Source organism: Camelus dromedarius, chromosome 15 (genome assembly GCF_036321535.1).
Source record: "Camelus dromedarius isolate mCamDro1 chromosome 15, mCamDro1.pat, whole genome shotgun sequence".
In the NCBI taxonomy this organism is placed as follows: Eukaryota; Metazoa; Chordata; class Mammalia; order Artiodactyla; family Camelidae; genus Camelus; species Camelus dromedarius.
In genome coordinates this window covers 29,469,280-29,494,573 of record NC_087450.1, presented here as the reverse complement: position 1 = coordinate 29,494,573, position 25,294 = coordinate 29,469,280, and the positions used below count along the sequence as shown (strand labels likewise).

At 41.0% G+C, this 25,294-nt stretch overlaps 1 long non-coding RNA gene across 14 annotated transcripts in view; it reads right to left on the bottom strand.

Moving 5' to 3' along the window:
* The window catches only part of LOC105092355 (uncharacterized), a 286,171-nt gene that overhangs the window by 138,536 nt on the left and 122,341 nt on the right, over positions 1-25,294 (bottom strand). For 13 of the 14 annotated variants that reach the window (XR_010384187.1, XR_010384188.1, XR_010384186.1 and 10 more), the window contains one exon: positions 20,980-21,097. This is a non-coding gene — a long non-coding RNA (uncharacterized LOC105092355). Of the gene's footprint in view, positions 1-5,269; positions 5,373-20,979; positions 21,098-25,294 lie in introns of those variants that run through there. The other variant, XR_010384190.1, reaches the window with a different exon arrangement.

Sequence of the window (25,294 nt, the reverse complement as noted above, 5' to 3'; positions counted from 1 at the left end):
TCTCCTACCATCTGTTAGTATTGGAATGAGTAGGCTTCTGGAATTCAGCTGAGCATTGCAATTTTTTCCCCTGTTTCTCTTTGGGCTCCATGTGTTAACTGAGGATCCCCACATAGAGATCCTCAGACCTTGTGCCAGCTCTGCAGCTGGCAGTGTGCACTTCTGCCTGGTGTTGGTGAGGGAGTGGGCAGGAGGAAGGACCTTAGGAAAGGGGGGGACTACTAAGCAGAGGACTTGAAGTGTCCTAAATGAAGCGCTCTGTCTGAGGCAACCGGCAAAACTGTGTTTACTCCAATAAGATTCACCTTGGTAACCAGCAGAGCCAAAGGAGTCTTAAGTTTTTAGGAGGATGTTATGACGAGGCAGCTTAGAGATATGAATATAAATAGGAATTCTGTATGAGCTTGTGTGTATACAGAGATAATGCTGTGTGTACATTTTGTTCGTGTGCTTGACTCTACTGATTTTTACACTAAAGAAGCCATCAGTTTGACATAGAGATTTTCTCAAGTTATTTCCTGATTGCCTATATTGTAAATCATGCTGCTCATCTTTTAATGATATACTGGGTAACACTGAAAATATGGTGAATAGTGTTTCAGAATTTGGTACTGCAGTCAATGTGGTAGAGGGGAGAGAGTTATCTGCTGAATAGATGAATTTTCCCAAAGCATCAGAACTTCCTAGGGTCATCATGGACCTAGGACTAGGGCTTTAGCTCATCTAGTCAACCAGATACAGTTCTCTTGAGAGCAATTATCTTCTAAGGTTCCCAATTACCAGACTTCCTGGTTTTTTTCCAATGATAGTTGCCAATGGTATAACCCAGTCTCTCCCTGGAAAAAAGGAAAGTGAGAACTAATGTTCATTCAAGGAAATTCTTTGATAAGCACAGGATAGAAAGATAAGCGTTATCCCAAGACATACAGATATTTTGCTATAAGAGCCATCTCCCTATTAAAGGACACCAGCCAAATGGCCAGGAGCATTCACATTGGGACATTTTTTGCTCCCGGTCAGTACTGAGACAAAAAGGCAAATGTTCACTTTGAGACTTTCCCCCCTTAGGTTACAATCTCTTTTCTTTTAGTGGTCCAAGAGGAGGACCAGATCTAAAGTAGTATTTGTGGGTATGTATCCAGGAGATACTTAGAATATAACAATCAGTTAGACTAGATGAACAATTGGATGAGAATTTAGACGACTTTAGAGTGACATGCTGATTTATGGCAGTTGAGAAGATGGGTAATTATGTCACTAACTGAGACAGAAATTATATAAGGACTCAAAGACCAAGAGGAGAGAAGACATTAACACAGGGCAATTTTTTTCCAAGTTAGAAAGCTAGTGGAGAAGGAGAGAGAATCAACTTCAGAATGGAGAAAGTTATGAACCACAGAGTGCAACAGTGAGGAGAAATGGAAAAAACTTGAAAATCCACAAGGACCATGAAGGGCAGGGGTGAAGTGTGAAAATGAAAACAAAAGGACAGGTTGAAAGAGTGGGTGGATCCTCAGTTCCACTCCACTCCTTCCCAGTTTCAAAACTCTGATAGTTGTCATAATGCCATGTCAGTGCGAGAATGGAGAATTCTTTTCTGTAGATACTGACTATAGAAATAACACTCCACATGCAGATCTTCCTCAACTTATGATGCGGTATGTCCTGATAAACCATCACAAGTTGAAAATATTGTCAGTCGAAAATGCACTCAATACACCTAAGGTATCAAACATTGTACGTAGCTTAGCCTAACCAACCTTAAACCTGCTCAGAACACTCACATTAGACTACAGTTGGGCAAAAATCATCTAACAAATTCTATTTTATAGTAAAGTGTTGACTATCCCATGTAATTTATTTAGTACTGTAGTGAAAGTACAAACAGAATGATTGTATGGATAAAGACTGGTTCTAAATGTGTTTGTTGTTACCCTTGTGATCGCATGGTGGACTGGGAGCTTTGACTCACAACCCTGCCCAGCAGGATGAGAGAGTATGGTACTGCATATCACTCCCCCTGGAAAAGACTAAAATTCAAAATTCGAAGTATGGTTTCTACTGAATGCATATTACTTTTGTACCACTGTAATGTCAAAAAAAAAAAAATGTAGGTTGAAACATTGCAAGTCAAGCACTGTCTGTATTGATATCTAGGAGCATCTTAGTGAGACAGGGGGCTCCCCACCTGATCCATGTACAATGAAGCCTATGAATTCATTAAGTGATATATATACACTGTATATATTATATATATTATATATATATGTATATAATATATACAGAATACACTTTCTATCATAGGACAGTTTTATATTCACAGCAAAACTGAGCAGAAGGTACACAGATTTTGATTTACCCTCTTCTTGCAAACATGCATAGCCTCCCCAGTTACCAACACTCCACACCAAAGTGGCATATTTGTTGCTACTGATTAACCTACATGGACACATTATAATCATCCAAAGTCCATTGTTTACATTTGTGTTCACTCTTGGTTTTATACATTCTATGGGCTTGGACAAATGTATAATGACATGTGTCTACCATTACAGTATCTTACAGAGTAGAATCACTGCCCTGGAAATTTATTTTTGCTCCACCTATTCATCCTCCTCTTCCCCAAGACACTGATCTTTTACTGTCTCCATAGATTTGCCTTTTCCAGATGTCTTATAGTTAGAATCATACAGTATGTAGCTTTTCCAGATTGGCTTCTTTCACTTAGTTAGTAATATACATTTAAGCTTTCTCCATGACTTTTCATGCCTTGGTAGCTCATTTCTTTTTAGCCTGAATAATATTGCATTGTCTGAATGTACCATAGTTACTTATCCACTCACCTCCAAAGGGACATTTTGGTTGCTTCCAAGTTTTGGCAATTATGAATAAAACTGCTGTGAACATCCATGTGCAGGTTTTTGTGTAGGCATAAGTTTTTAATTCCTCTGGGTAAATACCAAGAAGCATGATTGCTGGATTATATGGTAAGAGGATGTTTAGTTTTGTAAGAAACCATGAAACTAAACTGTCTTCCAAAGTGGCTGTACCATTTTTCATTTCTACCAGTAATGAATGAGAATTCCTACATTTTAAATCCTTGCCAGCACTTAGTTTCAGGGTTCTATTGGTCTTTTTTTTTTTTTTCATCCACCATCCCATTCCTTGCCTCTGGCAACCACCAATCTGTTCTTTGTATCTATGAGTTCAGTTTTTTCCTTAAGATTCCATTATAAGTGAGATCTAGGGTATTTGTCGTTCTGTTTGACTTCTTTCACTTAGCTAATGCCCTCAAGGTCCATCCAAAAAGATACAAATGGTGGCTATTTTGGGTCTTTTGTTTCCAAATAAACTTTGGAGTGTATTTGTCAATATCCACAAAAAAAAACTTGCTGGGATATTGACTGGGATTGCACTGAATCTATAGATCAAGTTGGGAAGAACTGATGTCTTGACAATATTGAGTCTTCTTTAACTCGTTAATGTGACTGATTACATTAATTGGTTTTTGAACCAGCTTTGGATACCTAATCAAATACTTTGTTGGTATTATTTTGAACAAACGGTAATCTGTTAAATCAATTAAGAATAAGAAAATACAAATTTTATTTTACCTTCACTAATTTTTTCTTTGATGATCTTCCTTTCTTTATGTAGGTCAGAGTTAATTATGTAGATTCCCTCTTTACTGTAGATTCAAAGACCTACATAATTTTCCTTCTCTATAAAGAACTTCAAACATTTCCTGCAAGGCAGATCTGGCAACACATTCCCTCAATTTTTGTTTGAGAGTGTTTCTCTCTACCTCACTTTTGAAGAATAATTCCACAAGGTACAGAATTCTAGGTTGATTTTTTTTTCTCTCTCAATACTTTAAATATATCGTTCTACTCTCTCCTTGTTTGCATGGTTTTTGAGAAAGTCAGATGTAATTCTTATCTTTGCTCCTCTATAGGTAAGCTGTTTGCTGTTGTTGGTCCTGGCTTCTTTCAGAATTTTTTATCTTTGATTTTCTGTAGTTTAAAAATGATATGCCTATGTGTAGTTTTTCTGCCATTTATCCTACCCTGTATGGTATTCTCAGAGCTTCCTGGGTTTGTGATTTGGTGTCTGACATTAAACTAAAGAAATTCTCAGTCATTATTGTTTCAAGTATTTTTTTTTTCTGTTCCTTTTTCTCTTCTCCTTTTGGTATTCTCATTATGTATATTACACATTTTGTTATTGTTCCACAGTTCTTGGATTTTCTGGTCTTCTTTTTTTTTTCAGTTTTGTTTGTTTGCTTGTTTGCTTTTCAGTTTTAGAGGTTTTTATGGAGATGTTCTCAAGCTCAGAAATTCTGTCCTCAGCCATGTCTAATCTACTGGTAAGCCCATCAAAGACTTTTCTTCTGTTACAACTTTTTTATCTTTAGCACTTCTTTCTGGTTCTTTCTTAGGATTTCCATCTCTCTGCTTATACTTCCCATCTAGTCTTGTGCATGCTGTCTATTTTGTCCATTAGCATATGAATCATAACTGTTTTAAATTCCGAGTTCAATCATTCCAACATCCCTGCCATATCTGAGTCTAGTTCTGATGCTTGCTGTCTCTTCAAACTACATTTTTTGCCTTTTAGTATGTCTTACAATTTTTTCTTGATAGCTGGATATAATGTACTGTGTAAAAGAAACTGTTATAAATAAGCCTTTAATAATATGGTGGTAAGGTGTTGAAGGAGGAAAAGCATTCTATAGTCCTATAATTAGGTCTCAGTAGTTTGTTGAGCCTGTATCTGGATTGTGGAATTTCACATGTGCTTTTCAATCCCTCTCACCCCTTAGGTGGGATGAAGTTGGGTATTTTCCTTTCCTCATGTGCAAGGTTGGAGGGAGCAGACTGAGTATTTCCCTTCTACCACGTAGCTGTCTAGGGTTGCATATTTCCCTTCCTCCAGGTCAGTTAGGCTCTAGTAAAACCTGATATGTTAGGCTCTTATTAAGTAGTCTCTCCTTGGAGTAGAACATGCTAGGAAAAACAGAATGCTCTGGCATAGTTCAAAGTGGTTAATTTTCCCCCTCCTTGCTGGAAGCATGAGGGGATTTTTCTCTGATATTCACTGTGAGGACCTGGAGATAAAACTCACAAGTGTAGGGGCTTCCCTATGATTGGGTCCCCTGGAGTGTTTATCTCTTAGACTTGTCCACACTGAGCCTCCAGCAATCTGTCTATTACAGTCCAGCACTGTACCGTACCTACCTCAGCACTGATTCCTGTGGAGATTGTTGCTCCTGGGTTTCTGTTCCAGTAAGTTGTAATTCTCAGTATTCACTGGTTGGTCTCTCCAATTTTGAGGGCAGCAGTTTGCCCTGTGACCTCACTTCTCTTATGGATCTAAGAAGAGTTGTTTTTTTCAGTTTATTCAGCATTTTACTTGTTGTTAAGATGGAGTGGTGACTGCCAAGCTTCTTATATGCTAAACTGGAAACCCTCAGCCATTAAGTTTTCTACATACAATTGCCTTCATAGTTTCATTATTTTTTTATTCCTAAATATGAATAAATACTCAAGGATAATCTGACATTTGAAAAAAGTCTCTAAAATGAAAAAGAGAGAAAACAAGCAAGCAAAACAAAAGGTCTTAAAGTTACCTGAAAAGAATTCAGGAAACAGAAGAAATTTTTAAAAAGATAAACTTGAATTAACATGTTATAGAGATAAGAAAATCTCATATTTTCTAAAAACGTTTTGATGGCACACAAATAAATGAAATAAAAATAAGTAGAGAACAGGTAAAATTTTAGGAATCTGAGATTTGTTATGTAAGATCATTGATATCTCCTCCTAAAATAAAGTAAGCTATAAAAAAAAACAGTAAAGAATATGAAAGAAACTTGGAGGCTCAATCTAATGTCTAATTCGTGAATAAGAGTTCAAAAAAGAAAGAAAAGAGGAAACAGAATGGAAAAATGATCCCACAACCAAAGGACATATGTTTCCATATTAAGAGCCCAGAAGTGCCCTTTAAATGGAAGAATATACATCATTTTGAAATTTCAGCACCATAGATAAAGAGAAGAAAGAAAAGCTTTGAGAGAAAATTAGATGACATAAAAGAAACAAGATACAGAATAACAACAGATTCCTTAATACCATCTCTGGATAGCATTAGAAAAATCAATGGTGACTCAAACTCATTATTATGTCATAGAAACTTACATCAAAACAAGACACCTCTTGTTGGTTAGAATGGCAAAAAGTAGAAGGGTAGATAATATCAAATGTTGAAGGGGATGTGGAGAAACGAGAACTCTCTTGCACTGCTGGAAATGATTAAAATGAGTAGTTATTCTGGTAAGCAATCTGTCAGCACTTACTGAAATTAGAAAAGTATATATTCAACCTCTAACACAAATCAAACATAAAAATTAACTTTAGTTGAATTACAGACCTACCACAAGAAGAAATAAGAAAATCCACAGTTTATGGGAGTTTTTAACTCTCCTATGTTATTGATAGAACAAACACATATAAAAGCTAAAAACATTTTGAACAAGGAATCTGTTCAGTGAATATATACATACACAGGATATTACATGAACAACTGCATAATACACATGCTTCTCAAGCACACATGAGGAATATTACAAACATCAATATTATCCTTTTCCATAAATTGAATATCCACAAAAACGGAAAGACTGGCATTACACAAAATAATATTCTGACCACAATGAGATTATACTAGAAATCAATAATGATCCCTTTAAAAAGCCTTATTCTTTCTTGAAACCTCATAAGCCAATTCTATCACTTACATAAAACACAAAAAATCAAAAATAGCCAACATATTCTGGAAAAACTGATCTTCCAGATATCATAATTTGTTATAAAATTATAATAAACATGGCAGTGTGGTATTTGTGTAAGAATAGACAAGCCATTGGAAGAAATAGAGAGTCTGCACACCAATTCACACATATTATTATGTCATTTCTTGAAAGAGTCTCTGCAGAATACTAGTTAAAAAAACACAGTCTTTTCAACACTGGCTAGTTGGGTATTCATGCAGAACCACATAAAATGGGATCCCTACCTCATATCATACACAAAAGCTAGTTCCACATGATGAAGATTATACATTAATATGTGAAACAAGAACCACCAAAATTTGTGGGAAATATAATACACAAGAATATCTTCATGAACTTGAAAATATCTTAAACAAGATATCTTGAATATGAAACAAAAGCATCAAACATACAAGAAAAGACTGAATTTTGACTACATTGAAATTGGAAATTTTCTGTTTACCAAAAGATTCTATAAAGAAAGGGAAACAATAGGTAGGTCATAGAATGGGAGCAGATATTCCCAATACATTTTGCTGACAAAGAATCTGGATCCAGAACGTATAAGGAACTTATTCAAAAGATCAGTAAGAAACAGACAATAAAAAGAAGAAAGGACTTTGGTGTCTCTCAGAAGTGGAAGTGCAAATAGTTAATAAATATATTTAAAAAGCAGTCATTGCATTAATAAACAAGGAAATACAAATTAAAACTATGATGAAAATCCACCACAGAAGCATCAGTTTGGCAAAAATTAAGTCTGACAATACAAAGTATTTTCAAGGATGTGAAATAATGAGAACTTTTGTATACTGTTCATGGGAGTGTAAATTGGTAGAACTTTAAAAACAGTTTGGTAGAGTATAGTAAAGTTGGAGATATGAATATCTTATAAACGAGGCACTTCATTTCTAAATGTATACCCTAGAGAAATTATACACATATATAACAGGAAATGTGTATAGGAATGGTTGTACTGGCAACATTATTCAAAATCAGCCCAAACTAGAATCAACCCAAAATACCTAACAATAGAATAAATCAATAAATTGTAGCATATTTTCAGTTTGAAATACTATATGGTAATGAAAATGAATGAACTTCAGCTACATGAAACAGCATGGTTTGATCATAAAACAATATTGAGGGAAAGAAATAAGAGAAAACAATACACACATGGTATTTATATAAAGTTCAAACCAGGCAAAAGTACACTATATTTCTAAAAGATGCTTATTTGGCAGAACTATAAAGACAAGGAAATGATTACTCTAAAAGTCAGGGTAATAATTATCTCTGGAGGAAAGGAGGAGGAAGTTGTGATCAGGAAGAGACACATGGCATAAAGGGCTTTGGGATGCCAGTGATGTTTTCTCTCTTGATCTGCATAGTGATTACACAGTTGTTCACTAGTTATTCACCATATTGCATCTATTTCATTATTTCAAAAGTTAATATAAAGCATAAATGCATATAGTTTTCAAAATCAGGCAAATGTGTGTTGCAGGACTCTGACTGGATTGATTTTTTTCAGGGCCTGCATGTGACCAATTCAGGACCTATGAAACACAAGTGAGTTTTCTGCAGAACTTCTAGAAAAGAGACTTCTGACCTTTTCCAGTGCCCTTTCTTACTCCAGAATAATTTGGAGCTCCTATGGTAGCAATTCTTTCTCCACTGGATGGCCTAGTCTAGTCTAATCTAGTGTAAACCAACCCAATGGGTTTAATATGAAAATAAGGCAGTTGAATATTTGTCAACTTTGTCCCCAGCCTCTGGTCAGCTCAGCGGGAGATATAAGACAAGGGAAAGATACGGTCTTTTTTGCTCCATATCTGACAACCTAATTTTGGAGACAGGATTAAAACACATGAAATGCGCTGGTGGTTGTGCAGAACAGAAATGCAACTACACACCTGTTAAAGGAAGCACACTGGGGAGCTAGCAAAATTCTGCCGGCCCTGATCTTCTCAAATCCCTTCATAGCCAGCCTACCAGGAAAGGGGTGTGCTTGTCACCAAAACACAGATGCTTTAATATGCACAAATTCAAACTTACTTGAAAGTGGCACACAAAAAAGGAAATATTAGAAATCAGAGTCTTGTGTCAAACAGAAATGAGTATAAATGAGATACATACTAGACCACTTATATGAACCACTTAGAGTAATCAAAATCAGAGAGACAGAAAGTAGAATGGTGGTTTCCAGGAGCTGCAGGGAAGGGTTATGAGAATTAGTGTTTAGTGAGATTAGAATTTCAGTTTTATAAGATGAAAAAAGTTATGGAGATGGATAGTGGTGATGGTTGAACAAAATTATGTATCTAATACTACTGAACTATATGCTAAAAAATGGTCAAGATGATGGATGTTAACTAGACTTACTGTGATGATCATTTTGAATATATACAAATATTGAATCATATGGTACACCTGAAACTAATTTAATGATATATGTCAATTATACCTTAATTTTTAAAAAATGGTTATTGGGAAATTTTAAAATATATTTTACCACAATAAAAAACAATGAGAAAAAGACAGCTACTAGGAAGTTCAGAGAAGCACCATTTACAATGACCCCACCCAACAATTACCCAAATGAACAACAATTGTAGAATGGATAAATTGTTGTATAGTAAGGAATGGAATTCCTTACAACAAATGGAATAAACAATCTCTTACTGCATGTAAAAACATGATGTTTAATGAGAGAAGCCAGAGAGGAACAAGTACATATTGTATTAGGTATAAAAATAGGCAAAAACTAATTTGTGCTCTTACAAGTCAGGCTGGTGTGTACCCTGGTGGGAGTATGGCAGGATAGTGACTGGCAGAGAGCACAAGGGACTCTGGGATACTGGCGATGTTTTCTTCTCAGTCTGGGTGTTGGATGTTTGGCCTGAAAGTTTTAGTGGGCTGTACACTAATGTGCACTTTGTAGTATGTAAACTACACCTCAATAAAAAGTTAAAACAACAAGAAATTTTAAAATTAAAAAATGGCTTCTATATTACTTCCACTTTACAGATGTGGAAATTGAGGCTCTGAAAGGTTAAATGATGTCACATTGTCACATGGCTGTCAAGAAACAACGGAAAATGACCAAGGTGTGGGGGCTGCTAGTTCTGCGCACTTTCGCCTACACCTCAGAGTAATTAATGGTTATTTCCCTAGGAGAGTTCTCAAGGTTTTCAGTGTGTTTGTGTTGTTTCTCAGGGGCAGAGTGGGAGTGGGTAGTGGGAACCAGGACAGAGGAAGTGGACTCCAGAGCAATGTATGCAAAACACCTAGCCCAGAGCTTGGCACATAGGAGAGCCTTAGGCAATGCTAAGGTTTCCTCCCACACTTCCCCCTCTGCAGGGAAATGAAATGGAGAGAAGGTTGAGTGCTGGTAGCTCTGGAGTGGACACTGCTTACCTTGGAACAAAGTGAGTAGACTGGAGCCTCTCCTCTCCACCAGAGGGCAAAGCTCTCCTGGAGGGAGGACTTCTGATTTAGGCTCAGATTCCCTGCAGACTATTTGTAGGGCAAGTGAGAAGCTGGGCCAGAATGTGGGCGTAGAGACCTGGTGTGGGAAGAGGGGTTCCTGACACCTCGTTGTCCAATGTGTGTGTGTGTGTGTGTGTGTGTGTGTGTGTGTGTGTCCTCGCGCGCGCGTAAGGATATGGGCCTTTGTGTGCTCTTCGCTGACATTCTTGCTAGTTGCTTCTTTCACCTCATCTGAGCCGGCCTGGGCAGGGCGGAGTGTGTGCACGGATTCCCGCTTTGACACAGGCCGACCTGTGCTCTGAGTTCCTCAGCACTGTTAGAAACTTGTGTTTCTAGGTCTGGAAACCAGTGTTATTCCTTTACCCAGTGGGGCAGCAGAGGTTTTCCCTGGAAGCGTCCCTGCCAGCCAGGGATTTCACATCATGACAGCGACACCTAGTGGCCACGTGTGGAAGTCCAGCCGCCCCCCTCCCCTATTGGCTCGGGGAGAGAGGGGAGGAGGAGTTTAAGGAGGTTCCAGACACTGCTCTTTACACCCAGCTTCCAAGAGTCCTTGATCCCTAAGCTGCCAGTTCTGCATGACTCTGCCCTTAATCACATCCTGTCCTGGGTTGCCCTCTGTTTCATGTGTAATCATTTAAAATCATTTTGTCTATTCAATTAGACTAAGGTTTTGAGGCTAGGGCTATTAGAATCACATCTCTTTTGATTTGGATGGGAATTTAGAATCCTCTAATATGACACAAGCATTTTTCAGACAGGGAAGGAAGATGCTGATGGGTGAGGGGAATTGCCCAGTCACTTAGATCAGGGCCCAGACCTCCCCAGGACTCCCAGTCTAGTGTTTTCCAAGGCACCATGCTATTTCTTTGTGTTATCCACAGTGCCTGCACACAATAAGTGCTTGGCACAAATAGGTGCTGCACAGACACTACCTGACTGACTGTTTCCCTCACCACCCTGCTTGCCACCAGAGTGAGTTTTCAGTTGTCACCTGGGCCATCTCCCAATTCTGTGCCTCTTGAGAGTTCTGATCAATTACAGTGGCTCTCACTCTCACCATAGTAGGCCACTGTCTTCTCCATGTATAAGGCACACAGTGTGGGCTCAAGAGAAGAGGAAATGAAGAGGAGACATACAATTTAAAGCAGAGGTCCAAATGCCAGCATCCATTCAGTCCAAATTGCTACTGTGGGCTTTGTAGGCTCCAGCTTAGTGCTTCTCAAACTTTGATGTGCATCTAAATCTCATGGGTATCTTGTTAAAACACATACTCTGATTCAGCAGGTCTTTGGTGGGACCTGAGATTCTGCATTTCTAACAAGCCCCTGGATGGATGCTGCTAATGCTGTCCTTTGAAAAGCAAGGAACAAGGATGCACTGGACTGGCACCTGGTGCAGTGTGTCTGAGAGGGCCAGCAGCCCGCCCTGAGCCTCTCCCTCCACCTCAGCCTTGCTGCAGTCCCTGGGACCTCCATTCCAGGGAAAAAGGAAAGGGGCTGAAACAACAGTGAGCCTGCAGTAAGTCATTCCTTGTCCCTTTCCTCACCCTATCCTCCACACCTCCCGATGATCCTGCCTTCAGAGGGTCTGAAGAGGAAGGTAAGGTTGAACTTGACCAAAACATTGCACAGGAAAGGGGAGATAGACTTGCTGTTGACATACCTCACAGTTTTCCTGAGGAACAGCCCTGCTTGGTTGCATTTTATGTCCAGGGGCTGTCATATCCCTACATAGAGCTCTCTTTTTTAACAAAGTATATTTTAATTTATAGTTTAATTATGATATATAGTTATAGATTATGTATATTTTCATTTTTACTATTCTTTTGCTACCACTAAACACATCAAAAAAGTTCATTAATGCTAAATTAAAGAAAGGAAGGAAATGGGAATTTACTGAGCTACTATATGATCAATACTGTGATGAGCATTTTCATGCATATTATCTCACAATGCCCCTGCAAAATAGTGTTATTATTACCCTATTTAATAGATGAAAACTGAAGCTCAAGGAGGTTGGGTAACTTATCCAGGACCGCTCAGCAGGGATAGAAGCCAAGATAAGTTTGATTGAAGTTTCTTTCCAACATTAATGATAATAAATACTAATATTTGTATTGTGTTTACTATAGACCAGACACTGCTCTAAGAACAATCATTAACTCATATAATCTTCACATCAACCTTATGAGGCAGGTACTATAATCATTCCCATTTTACAGATGAAGAAACCAAGACACAGGTCAAATTATTGGCCCAAGGATACAAAGCTAATAAGTGATGGAGTTGGGATTTCAATCCAGGCAGCCTGGCTCCAGAGAAGTACTCTCAAACACTGCTCCATGTTGCCTATCAATTTCCTATCAATTTCTTAAATCTCTCAGTTGAATGGAAATCACCTCCCTCATTGTTAATGTCACCCTTATTCCATGTATACAGTACCACCTGGAAAACTCCCATTTACCACACTAGTAAATGCCTACATATTTGTTTTCCAACTAGGACGGCCTAGGGCTTTGGTATATCTCTGTATTCAGTGAAGGCTGGGATGTTGGAGAACCCTCTTCCTCACTGGCTGGAAGCTGAAGGAGTCTGAAAGAGTCTGGGGAGTCATGTGTTTCTCCACTGACTGTCACCCTAACCCACCTAATCCAGCTGGTCTAAGACAGAGACAAAAAGATGAAGCTGGCTGGTAAACTGAGCAGGGCTGGCCTTGCAGGAGTCCACTTTACAGACACGGTGTATATCGGATGTACACACGGGACTCTTTCCATTGACTGGGAATGTTTTGTCACTCTATTATTTTTCAACTCATTTTCTATTTACCTATCATGCTCCTGAGTCTTGTTTTCTCACCTGAAGGAACCCATAGGGTAAAGGTAGCTTCATATTTCTGAATCCACAGAAGTTGCAACCCTATGTACCTATCTCAGCTTCCCCTCTAGCTGTGTGACTATGAGCAGGTTATTTGAGCTTTTTTGAACTTTAGTGTCCTCATCTATAAAGTGGGGACAATAAGAATCTGTTTCAAAGGGTTGCTGCATAGGAATAATGGTGAATTTAAAGTGCCTTACTTATCATAGGCCCATCAAGAATGGCTGTTTATTAATACATTTGTTAATATATACATTAATACATTTATTAATACATATATAAATACATTCCTTCTGAGTGAATTAGCGAGTTGAATGAATATAAGGGAAGGTTGAGAAGGCTAGCCCGATACCCCTCAAACCAGTAAGCAACTCCCTTAACTTCTTTCAAACTTTACATTTAGAAATTTATTATTTTGGATGAGAACTGGGTGAAAAAGAAAACACTAAAGATTGTATGAGAAGGCTCCCGGACAAACTTCTTCAACATCATAGCTTTGCTGGGGGCTTGGCTAACTCAGCAGCTGTTGATAGGACAAGCCTCTCAAACCCTCTTTTGCCTCAATCTTGTCCCAGCTCTGAATTCAAGTCCAGGACTTTCCACTAGAGACTTCCAGAATGACAGGATGTTTTTCTTTTGGTGGGAGATGAAGGAGGAAGGGAGCACATGATGCAACTGCTTTCTATGAGCAAGGTAACTTATTTTGTTGTTGCTTTTGGAGAAAAAAAATTTATTGAAGAAACTTAAAACTTAAGGTCCCGTGGTAATGTGCGTGTGCCTATTGGTAAGATTGAAAGCTTTTTTGGAAAGAAAAAACACAGTCTAAAAGCAGAAAATAGTCTTTCTTGTCTCTAAGAGGATAACAGAGTTTAAAGAAAGATGGTCTTTTTTAAAAAATTGGTCTGTTTTATGCTTGTTATGTTTAATGAATGGGGTATTCATAATGAATGAATGTCTTGAAAACCAATTTATTCTCCAAATCAAAATACATCTGGTTTACTGATTGTAATAGCCTTGCTTTTTTTTTTAATGGGTTGTGTTTGACTTGTAAAAATAAAATAAAATATAATTAATATCACCCATATGCTCAATGCAATGAGCACATGACTTGTAAGTTTTAAAACTTCTGGGACTTGGTTTCTAATGTGATCACAAGGGGTCATAAAATTGAGCGAGAGAAACTAGTTTCTCAAGTTAGAGTGTCTGTTTACTAACTACTGTCATCTATGACACTTTGGAGTAAGACAATAATCATAGAGGAAGAAATGACTACTATTGACTCATTAATCCATGAACTTGCTACTAATTACAGGTGCCTCAGTTTCCCTACTTTATAAAATGAAGTCACTTGCCTGCATCTCTGGAGTGTTTGGAAAGCACAGATAATAGACTAAATGTCCTGAAAATATAGACATTATAAATGCTAAATAGTAATAACAATAATAATAGGGCGTCTTTAATGATAGGGGTCCTTTAACAGCACTCATCAAGTATAATAACATTTGTAACCAGTAAGGACAAGACAGAGCGCTTCCCTGTCTTCTTAATCAGTAGCTTGTATCATGGGAAATTGGTGGGGGTTGGCACTCCGTTTCAGGTTGGATTTGGTGCCTCAGGAGGCAGAGCCCACTCAGTCAGGCTGGTCTCTCCAAGTTAACACTTGGCTGCCTTTTAAGAAGGCACCTGCCTGCAATCGGGCGAGACCGACAGATGCCTCATAGTTCAACTCCTATGCCCAGGGAACATGATTTTACATTTTCCATTCCTAGCTGGTTGGGGAAAGAAGGAAATGTACTTGAAGGACCCAAGAAAGTGGCAGGCAGGCGGGTCTGGCCGATGGGCCAGTGTGGCCACCATATGCTGCCACAAGATGGCGACAATCCAGCTGGAAACGCCTGCCCGGGCTGGCCCCGTAGGCTTCCAGGCGGGGAAGAACTTCCTCCCTCAGACACAAAGAAGGGATCTCTGGAGCCGAGAAGGCGCCTTTGGGTGCTCGCAGAATGGAGGACTGAAAGTCTTTGTTGCGACAAAGTCTATCTGGAGAAGTAGGAGCCTTCCTTCTCACCCCGGTGGGCTTCAACTTCACGGGAATGAAAAGCTTGAGGGAATTTTGTGCAAAAACACCCAAGAAATTGCAGGTTTGACCCCCCACCCCCTTCTGCCTAGAGGCTGTCCAGATGCTTCCCGGACCGGCGACATTCCCAGGATGCCGGCAGAGGGAGCGGGGGCATCCCGGGGCGGGGCGTGTTCAGCTGGGTCGCGCCCCAGCCCTCTCCAACCCGGATCCTGCTGGGCCAGCGGCTGGGCTGGACGAACCTCGCCCTTCCCGCCCCTGGGGCCCCGGTGCCCTTGGGGATCGGGACCCCGGGCTCTAGCCCGTGACGGGTCTGCGCTCCTAGGCTCTGCATCTGGGTAGTCACAAAAGCACTCCCTCCTCTGTCCCTGCACATTGTGCCTGGGAAAAGGTCTGCAGGCCTTCCGGGGCTTGGGGGCGGGGGTTCTCTTTGTTTTCTTTTCTTTTGTTTCATTTTGAATGCAAGGAACCGCCACACCCGCGTTTGTCTCAGGCTGGAGTAGACTTGCTTTGAAACGGTAGCGCTATTAGGAAATACACAGATGCCCATCTCTAGGTCGCTGGGTGAGGTTACAAGTGTGGTGTCTGGGATCCCCCTGGCTGCAGAGCCTGGGCCCGGCCAGCCTGGCTTCCATCTTCCAACCCTTGGCCTGACTGTAGCAACCCTGGGCAGATCCCTTTACCTCCAGCCCCTGTCTTGGCCAGTACTGGGGAACAGGGGAGGAAAGCCCAGACCAAGGGGGTCACAGGCATCAGCTGGCCACTTATCTGCCCACCCTTCTGGGGTGTGGGGTGGGAATAATGGTAACAGTGAGCATTGATTGCACATATGCCACACATTATTATCTCTATTTTATAGAGGAAAAAACAAAGGTTTAGAGATGTTGAATAATTGGCCCAAGGCACACAACTCTTAAATAGTGGAGTTGGGATTTGAATCCAGATCTACATTTCTCCAAAGTACCAGGCTGCAGCACCTCCTTAGAGCCACAGCAGCACTGGAAGACAACTGGGTCAAGAATATAGATATACTTGGTGCTGTGATGGTGCTTACAGACTGGGGAAGGCAAACAAGGATATTTTGGACCCTTCTTGCCTTTGAATGTGTGCTGTAGAACTGGGCTAGTCTAGCCTGCCTTCTTTCTTTCCTTCCACGTTGTTTTCTGAGGGTATATTATATACCAGGGGCTTTTCCAGACACCGAAACATCACAGGGAACAAGGCAGACCACTCTTATAACGTGACCTTGGGCAAGTCGCTTAAGTGCTAGGTTTTCAGCTATTGTCTCTCACCCCATCCATCTTCTGTAGGTGGTTTTTAAATGCTGCAGCTGGGAACTCCCTTTGCTGCTGTTCCCTGTTAACCTCTGCCAGTAGGGGCACTAGGGGGAGGCTCGAGGCAGGAGAAGGAGGAAGGATACGCTCTTTTCTGTTAGCTTGCTATCCCTATCGGCTTCACCCCAGCATCAGTGGCAGGTTCTGGCCTCCTGTTTCCTTCAGCAACCCTATGCAGTATCATCATGCCCCCCTCAACTGTATCAGTACCAGGAGGACAGCCACCCCTCCTCTGCAGTCTGAACCCAGGCTCTGAGGGCTCTTCCTCTGAGCTCCCAGGTTTTCATAATCCAACATCTTTCTTTTATTTCCCAGTCTTGGGGCGTTAGCTGCTTTCTCCAGTTAGTATCTGAGTTACCTCAATGTCCCCTATTTTCCAGTCTTCTAATACCTATAACCAGTGGTGCAGTGGTAAATATTTAATAACCAGCTTTCCAGGAAAACAAAAACAGAAAGAAACCCAATTTGTAATATGTGATTTTTTGGTAATATATATTATTCACATCAATGCATAGTTTTCAACTACCAACATGGCATTACTGAACTTTACAAGGTGGTAAAAGGAGTTTCAGTATACAAATGCCTGCGACCAATCATCTAAAACTCTGTTGTAAGACCAAGTTTGCCTTCTGTTTTCACTGGGCCCTGACTTATGTGACTTATAACGCATAAGTTTTTGAGAATTTTTTTAAACTATAAAATGGAACTACTACCATTCCTTCCAGCTAATTCACAGAGTTGTTGGGATGATATGACATAATAGAAATAAAACACTCTGAAAACTACTTTTAAGAATTTGGGACTATAACACAGTTCCTGGATATTTCTACTGGAAGGTGAATGATGAAAATAGGCAAAATATTTCAATGACAGCTCACAGAGGTGTTCCCGGTGCCTTTAGGGTCCAGGTAACCTCAGACCAGGTGTGGAGCCTGGTGACTCAGAATGAGAGCAGTCATCACGGCAGCAACTGTTTGTGATGTCATAATGTGTGTGTAGATTCTTTGTTTTTCAAGGATTCTAGGACTGAATAGTGTGCAAATCAAGCCAGTACACAAAACCAAGCAGCAAGCAATTGATATCATCCAGCTAGCAGCACATATGTGGGACAGTGCTGGACTCTTACACATGGCACTACTTGGCTGTACAAAGGAAATAAAACCTCTTTATTTTCCCATAACTGTCTAATTTCCCCCTCAAATTCCCAACCCCTGAGTAGTGAGAGAAAGAAACAGTCTTTAAATTTGCAAATCACCGGTATCTCTATTTGTGCCGTTTAAATAATCTCTTTCCAATGACTCAGTTTGCATAAACCTTCAGTTCTCTCCATTTCCTCTCCCACTCCTTTTTTAGGATGACATTTAGGGTCTGTGGGAGCTTATATGACCTCAGGGCACCAGGAGAGAAGACTCAGGTCCACCCGTCTCCTATTTCCTAGCCTGGCCCCTGGACTGGCTTCATGTAGTCTTTCGCTGGCACCCTGACCGGGAGTCTGACTTCTCAGACACACCCTGCTAATTAAAAGTAGCACTGTGTGCTGAGGCTTCATCCTGACTCCACGTTGGCTATTCTGTCAGGTCTAAGCCCCTTTGTGGCACCTTACTGAGGCACTTGGGAACTCTTAGCTACTCTGTATGTCACACATAGGCTGCAGGAAACTGCTCTCCTGCCTTCTCTGAGACCAACCATCTCTCCCCTCAGGCTGGATGTGGAGAAGCTAAAAGGCTGGGTTCCTAGAGGCCACAGGATATGCCCAGGAAATGGAGTCACCAAGTCCAATTAACTTGGGTTCCCTAGTGCCCAGCTGGATGTGTCTATAGTCTCCTCACTTTGAGGTCCAGATAGGGAGGAGGGAGGGCATCTCACCGTCTCTGTTCCCCTCCGGATCTATTGTCTCCCCCCTCCCACACTTCTGCCTCTTCAGAATGAGCAATACACACCATAGCCTCCTATCCTGGGGGGCACCAAGCCTCATGGCTAAGTGACTGAAGAGGTATCTTCTCTCCACCACAGAAGAAATTCTGCTCTGGGTTGCTACGGGAGCCTCAGCTACACTAGGAACTACAGGTTACCAAGGATGAAAACACATTGTTTCAGCATTCTCAAAATATTGTCCCCATTATAAATGTATACTTCAAAACAACAGTCAACAAAAGTAGAATACCGTAATCATTCTGACCAATATTCTACCCATAATAAAGTGCATTTTTATAGTTAAAAAAAGATCTTTGGTTCCTCTGCTTACCAAAGTCATGTGTGCTTACTGTAAAACAAATGAAACAATCTAAAATATATTTCTAAGTGTTCAAATGAAGGGAGGAGAGCTCCTAAATTATGGTTTGACCAAGGGCTACTGCTCATCGAACAGCACAGCTTACAGTAAGATTTCTCCTTTAGAAGGCACTGTGGTCTGTTCAGGGGCTCACAAGGCATTGTCCCTTCTAAGCCTCTCTTTCCTTTTGAGAGTCAGGGTCTAACAAGGGTATTTTCCCTTGAGTTTGGGGATTAAGAGGTAGAGAAGAAGAATGTGGCTCTGTGACCAAGCTGGAAGATAGGATGTGTATGAGGAGCACGGATGCAAAATGCAGTATAAAATGTGTGTTTTTGGAACCAACTTGGATTGGATTTCCACAGAGCCTCTGCCATAGCTTCCTTTATGAGCACAGATGCATTCTGGCTTAATTGGGTATGTTCCACAGTGTCTGATGATGTTTATAGAATGGGGAGAGGACACACGCACTGTGGAGTCCTTTCTCAGTGACAGCATTCTAGAAGTACAGTGGGCTGCTGGGCCTCCATATAATATAGGTACTTTTATGAGCGCCACGTGCTTGAACTTCCATTCTCCCATGTGATTGTCCAAATGGCCTCATGCAGTAGATAACTAACAAATGAGGAAATGAAGAAGGCCCATCACAGGTGAAGTGACCGCCCAAGATCTCACAGAAGGTAAAAGGTAGAACTGAGACCACATCTATGTGGACAGCATTGCCCACCATCAAGCCACCAGCTACTGCAGCCACCCCCAGCTGTGTGCGCTGAGGGGAATTCAGGATGGAGAAAAACAGGATACTGGTCCTGGATAGTTAAGATGCACATCAAAGGAATAATTTCAATGAGCCCAGACTCTTGCATCTTCCCAAATACAGAAAAGCACTGAAATTGTTAACTTGAGATGTCTGTTTTCTGTGACTAGTGGTATTCTTTTGATGTTCAACTACATGTTTTTTGTCCCTCCCCTTCTGCCTCCCCTGGAAAAACTCCTACAGATCATAGCTCCTTCCTTACCTTTTTGGAACAGTTCCTCAGAGTTATCTTAGAGACTGTCTCCCAGGCTATAGTCCTCAGTAAAGTCCCAGAATAAAACATAACTCAACTTTTAGGTTTTTTGTTTGTCTATTTGTTTGACACCTAGGACTCCCAATTCTCAGCCTAGTCTTTTCTCTGTACCAGGTTGCCCCCATAAGGCAAATAAGGAAAAGTCAACTAACTTCCCTTCAGTCCTTTTCCAAGCCTGGGTGTTCCAGAGCAGTGCTGAGGTTTGCCAGACTTTGTGCTGCTCTGCCCCAAGGCCAGTGAATCAGTGTAGAAATCACAGTGCCCCAATAACCAAGCTGGCCTTCTTGTGTTGTTTCCCCATCCTCCTTTCCCCACTTTACATATGACACAGCTGAGATCCAGAGAGGCAAAGTGTTGATCATAGAGGAACTTGTACAGGAGAACAAAAGAGGCTGCTCAGTTTTGGTGGTGGGGGGGTGGGATGGGGTGGGGGAGTGGCGGTGGTTTGGTCAGTAGGATTAGTACAGGGGTGGGGATGAGTGGAGATAAGGAACAGAACAGCCAGTGACTGAAGACAGGATTCCTGGGCTGTTGGTGTTCAAGGGACAACTTGGAGGTCAAAATCCAGGCAGCTCTCAGTGAAAATTAAGTCAGTAACTTTGCAGGACCCCATCCTAGTCTGCCTTCACTATCTTCTTTCCCCTACTGAGCTCAGGGGTTTATTTCCTCCAAGGAAATTTGCATTATATGTAAGATTTGTAATAAAGATCTTGATAAGCTTTCAATAGCCAAAAAGCATCACCTGGGTGCTGGTTAAAAATGCAAATTCTTGGGCCCCACCGAAAAGCTGCTGAATCAGACATTATGGGGATGGAGCCCAGCAATCTGTGGTTCAACAAGCCCTCCAGGTGATTCTGATGCTCCCTAATGTGGTTCTCAGTCTGGGCTGTAGACAGGTTTCCCCTGGTTTGGTGAAATAGAGTGTTCCTATAAAACCTTTCAAAGCCAAAATTGTGTAAATCAAAGCGGTAATTCTTAGGACATATCTTGCTCACAGATGCACAAAGGAAATCAAGATAAAGCACAGATACTCACAGGCACGGTTCAAAGCTCTGGTGGCTTGATGCTGAGATGCTGAGTTTGTTTCCGGGGGAAGGAGCTTGGTGGGGCCACTCTCACTGCTCAGGTTTCCCTCCTCCTTTTTAACTGCTCCCTGCAAAACAAATGCAAATGCTTTTTTTAATCATTTTCTGTAAAAGTGAAAATCCTCCCTGGATGTTTTTGTTGCTGTTAGCCAAAACAGGTATTAATATAAGTCTTTTGTAAAAGCAAAGTGGTGTAAAGGAAACTTGAAAATCAGGGGATACCTGTACTACCATGACTTGGCGATATTTAAAAATCTTCATGTCCAGTCCCTACCCAAGAATATCCAAATTAGAAATTCCAACGGGTTGAGCCAAGATGGCAGAGTAGGGAGACTCACAGCTCGCCCTTTCTTACAAATATATCAAGAATTATATCTACAAACCCATTAAATTGCACAGAACACCTACTGAACTCTGGCAGAGTGTCTCTCACTTTGAAATACAGAAGGATTCTCTCAAAACCCAGTAAGAAAAAAAAAAAAAGAAAAAGTCGGTGCAGAACCAGTTGTGTAGGGAGGGAGCGGCATAGGAAGAAAGGCACCTTCCTGCTGGGATGTGCCCCTCCAGCTGGGAGGTCAGCAGGGACAGAAGGAGAGCTTCCAAGGCCCACAGGAGAAAGTGGCAACCACTTGGCAGGCAGAACTAAGATAAACTGGCATGGAGAATCCCTGTGATTCCCAGCCCTAGATGCAAGCCAGCAGGGACAAGCCGGGACTGGCTGCTGGAGATCCGTGAGGAGCTCAGGCAGAGGGCTGGGGCCCACTGCACAGAGGCAGTGTCAGGAAACTGGAGGGCAGTGTGAGCTCTGGCTGGGAGGGTGTGCGGAACAGAACGGCCTGGGACCCCTCTAAAATGCATGACTGTTGGTGTGGGAGGGGGAGGGGTGCAACGCAGCCACACCTTTGCCGCTTTCTCTGTTTGGCTCCACTGTTGGTGTGTTCTCCCAAGAAGAGAGGTGGGACTTGGTCATAGACATCACTGCTGCGCAAGGTGGCCCTGCAACTTCACAGGTGGGACTGATTCGTTTACAGCCCCTGGCAGAGAGGGAGGATTTGCTTTCTCTGGACTCTTTGTGGACCCACGCCTCTGGGACAAGTAGGCAGTGTGAGGAATTCTGACGCAGGGCAGGGGCGAGTATGAGTATTTACAACAGGAAGATATACAAGTAGACAGCAAGCACATGATAAAATGTTCAACATCACTAATTACTAAGGAAATGCAAATGAAAACCATAATGAGATATCACCACATACCCATTAGGATGGTTACCATTTAAAAAACAGAAAATAACACGTGTTGGTGAGGATGTGGAGAAACTGGAACCTTTGTGTACTATTGGTGAGAATGTAAAATAGTGCAACTGCTATGGAAAGCAGTTTGGAAGTTCCTCAAGAAATTAAAAATAAAATTACCATATGATCCAACAGTTACATTTCTGGGCATATACCCTCCTCCTAAGGAGGGTCTCAAAGAGATATTTGTACACCTATGTTCATCACAGCATTATTCATAATACCAAAAATGTGGAAGCAACTCAAGTGCCCACTGATAGATGAATGTATGAACAAATGTTGTGTATAAATGCAGTATTTGGTATTCAGTATTATCAAAGAGGAAGGAAATTCTGACACATGCTACAACATGGCTAAACCTTGAGGACATTATACTCAGTAAAGTAAGTCAGTCACAGACAGACAAATAATACAGTATTCTACTTATATGAGATACTTAGAGTAGCCAAATTCATAGAGACAGAAAGTAGAATGGTGGTTGCCAGGGGCTAGAAGGAGGGGTGAATGAGTTGTTTAACGTACACAGTTTCAGTTTTGCAAGATGAAAAGAGTTCTTGAGGTTGGTTGCACACAATCATAAATGTACTTAATACTACTGAACTTTACACTAAAATGTGGTTAAATAAGTAAATTCTGTGTTTGTGTATTTTAACACAGTTTTTAAAATTTAGCAGCAATGGTCAAGGTGATGGATATGCTAGGGACCATAAGCCCCTGGGCTTTGTTGAAGAAATAAAAAAAAAAAACAAAACTGCAATCAGGCTGACAGAAACGTAATTCATTAACCATGCCACTTGTTATTTAAGTTTTCTACACTCAGACCATTTTTGCTGGCTTCTGGATTTGCCTAGGTTGACAAGAATATCACATTGTGAACATTAAAGGAAGAAGCCTTTAGGAAGAGTTAAAACACAGAAGTTGACCTGTGCCATCTAACAAGAAAGGACTTGCACAATGTGGTGGAATGTGCCACAGTCCCAGAGAAAAAAATGCCCTCTAAAATCTATAGTTAGGAAGTATATTCATGATAACAGAAAGTAGCAAGACTCTCCACCTTGGGAAGGGACAAGGAAATGGCCAGCTCCAGGATACTTCCCCAGGACTCACCTATTCCTCTCTATTATTTTCAGACAACTTATGAATAAGCCATAATACTCAGTTGAGTATTATGTAAAAATCACCACCACCACCACCACCACCAACAACAACAACAAAAAATATCTCTATACTTAAGAACCAGAGGGGAAAATGATGGAAGTATAAGAAATGGCTGTAAAACACTGTGGCTTGTTTTTCTTCCCCATAAAGAAATAAATGTTGTATATCCAAATGAACATTGTACTTTTTCAAAGAAGTCAATCTAACCTTCTTGGAAACATTTGGCACTCATTCCAAAGATTTTGCCCTTGTGTCCATATTTTGGGGAATTCATATACTGGCATTTGTTTGCTTTTGACTACTTTCAATGGTGGCAAACCCTTGGGGGTCAAGCTTGAGTTTTCTAACTGTGCTGGTATTGCGTGGCAGCTAAACATTTCCCAAAACACCCTCCATGTACCCTGCTGGCTTATGGTTAGTCATGAGAGAATTTGCAGGTTGATGTAGGGGAACAGGTGTCACTAGTTTGCACACACTGTTGTTGATCAGGGGGCTCCCTTTGTGGGCCTGGTGCAGTAGCAGGGCTCAAAGGAGCTGCCACTTCATTGCCTGCTCAAGCTTCTCTGACTCCAGGGTCAGATGCCAGACTCAGGGGCAGCTCTGGGGCAAAGCTTCTGTGGGTCATGTGCATCATCAGTGATGGCAGCAATGAAAGACCTACATGGAGTCCGGTTTGTCCTCACTCTCTGACACTTCATGTCAGATTTTATTCCCGACTGTTGGCCCTGCTGATTTAAAGAGACCTCAAACCCATTCCAGAAGCAGAGACAACATGCATCTTCACCAGCTCCTACAACTGTGTGAAGTCTAATCCATAAAATAAACCCTTTCTTCTATATCACTCATAGTGCCTCTACTTTTCTGATAGAATATTACTGTTGCAGTTACATATAAAGGTCATTTGGAGTCAAGTCTGAAAAATAAGGTAGGTGAACAGGCTAAGTAAATACTATTTGGGGCCCAAAATTCAGGGTCACAATAAAGAACAAATCTATTTCTTATATAGTACATAAAAACCCAAAGAGGAGTCCCAAAATTACTTCAAATGAGGATTATTTGTAGGATAATACTTATTTGAATACACTTTGCAATGTTTAATCTCTTTTATTTGCTTATAGTCATTCTCCCCTATATCCTGGTTGTCAGAGGATGATGTGACACAGTAAATGATGGCAGGCGGTCAAACAGAGAATGCCGTCAAGTAATTGTGTTCTATTAGCTCAGAATGTTGTAGAATCTGAGGGAGGAAAGGAGAGTCTAGAGAGCCAGGGAAAGCTTCAGAGAGCAGGTGAGATGTGATTGAAACAAGGAATGGAATTTCAGAGAAGAGATCAGCATAAGCCAAAGTACACAGGTGATGTGGAGCAGGGAAACAGAGCAACCAACCATCTTAAGGGAATGTGAATTTGGGGAGTAAAATTTGTCAGTCTCCCTCTCACTGACAGAACCAAAATCAAACTTTTCCCTGAAATATGATCTCCTCTATATCTGCTACTCTTCAGTCTCATTTCCCCTCCCCTATTCCTACAACTGCCTTCTATATTAAAAAACTTGAAGTGCTCCAACATTCACTTGTTCATTCAACAAACATAAATCCTCACTATGATCCAGGCACTGGGCCAGAAGGTAAGGATACAGGTCCTGCCTTCATAAAGTTTTTTATCTAAATGCAGGAGGCAGATAAGTAAATAGGCAATTATAATGCAGCACAATAGTGTGATGGGGCAAACAGGGGGTGAGGGTCTAGGAAGACTTCCAAAGAAGAGACTAAAGCTGAGACCTGAATGATAAGTTAGAGTTAATCATATTAAGAAG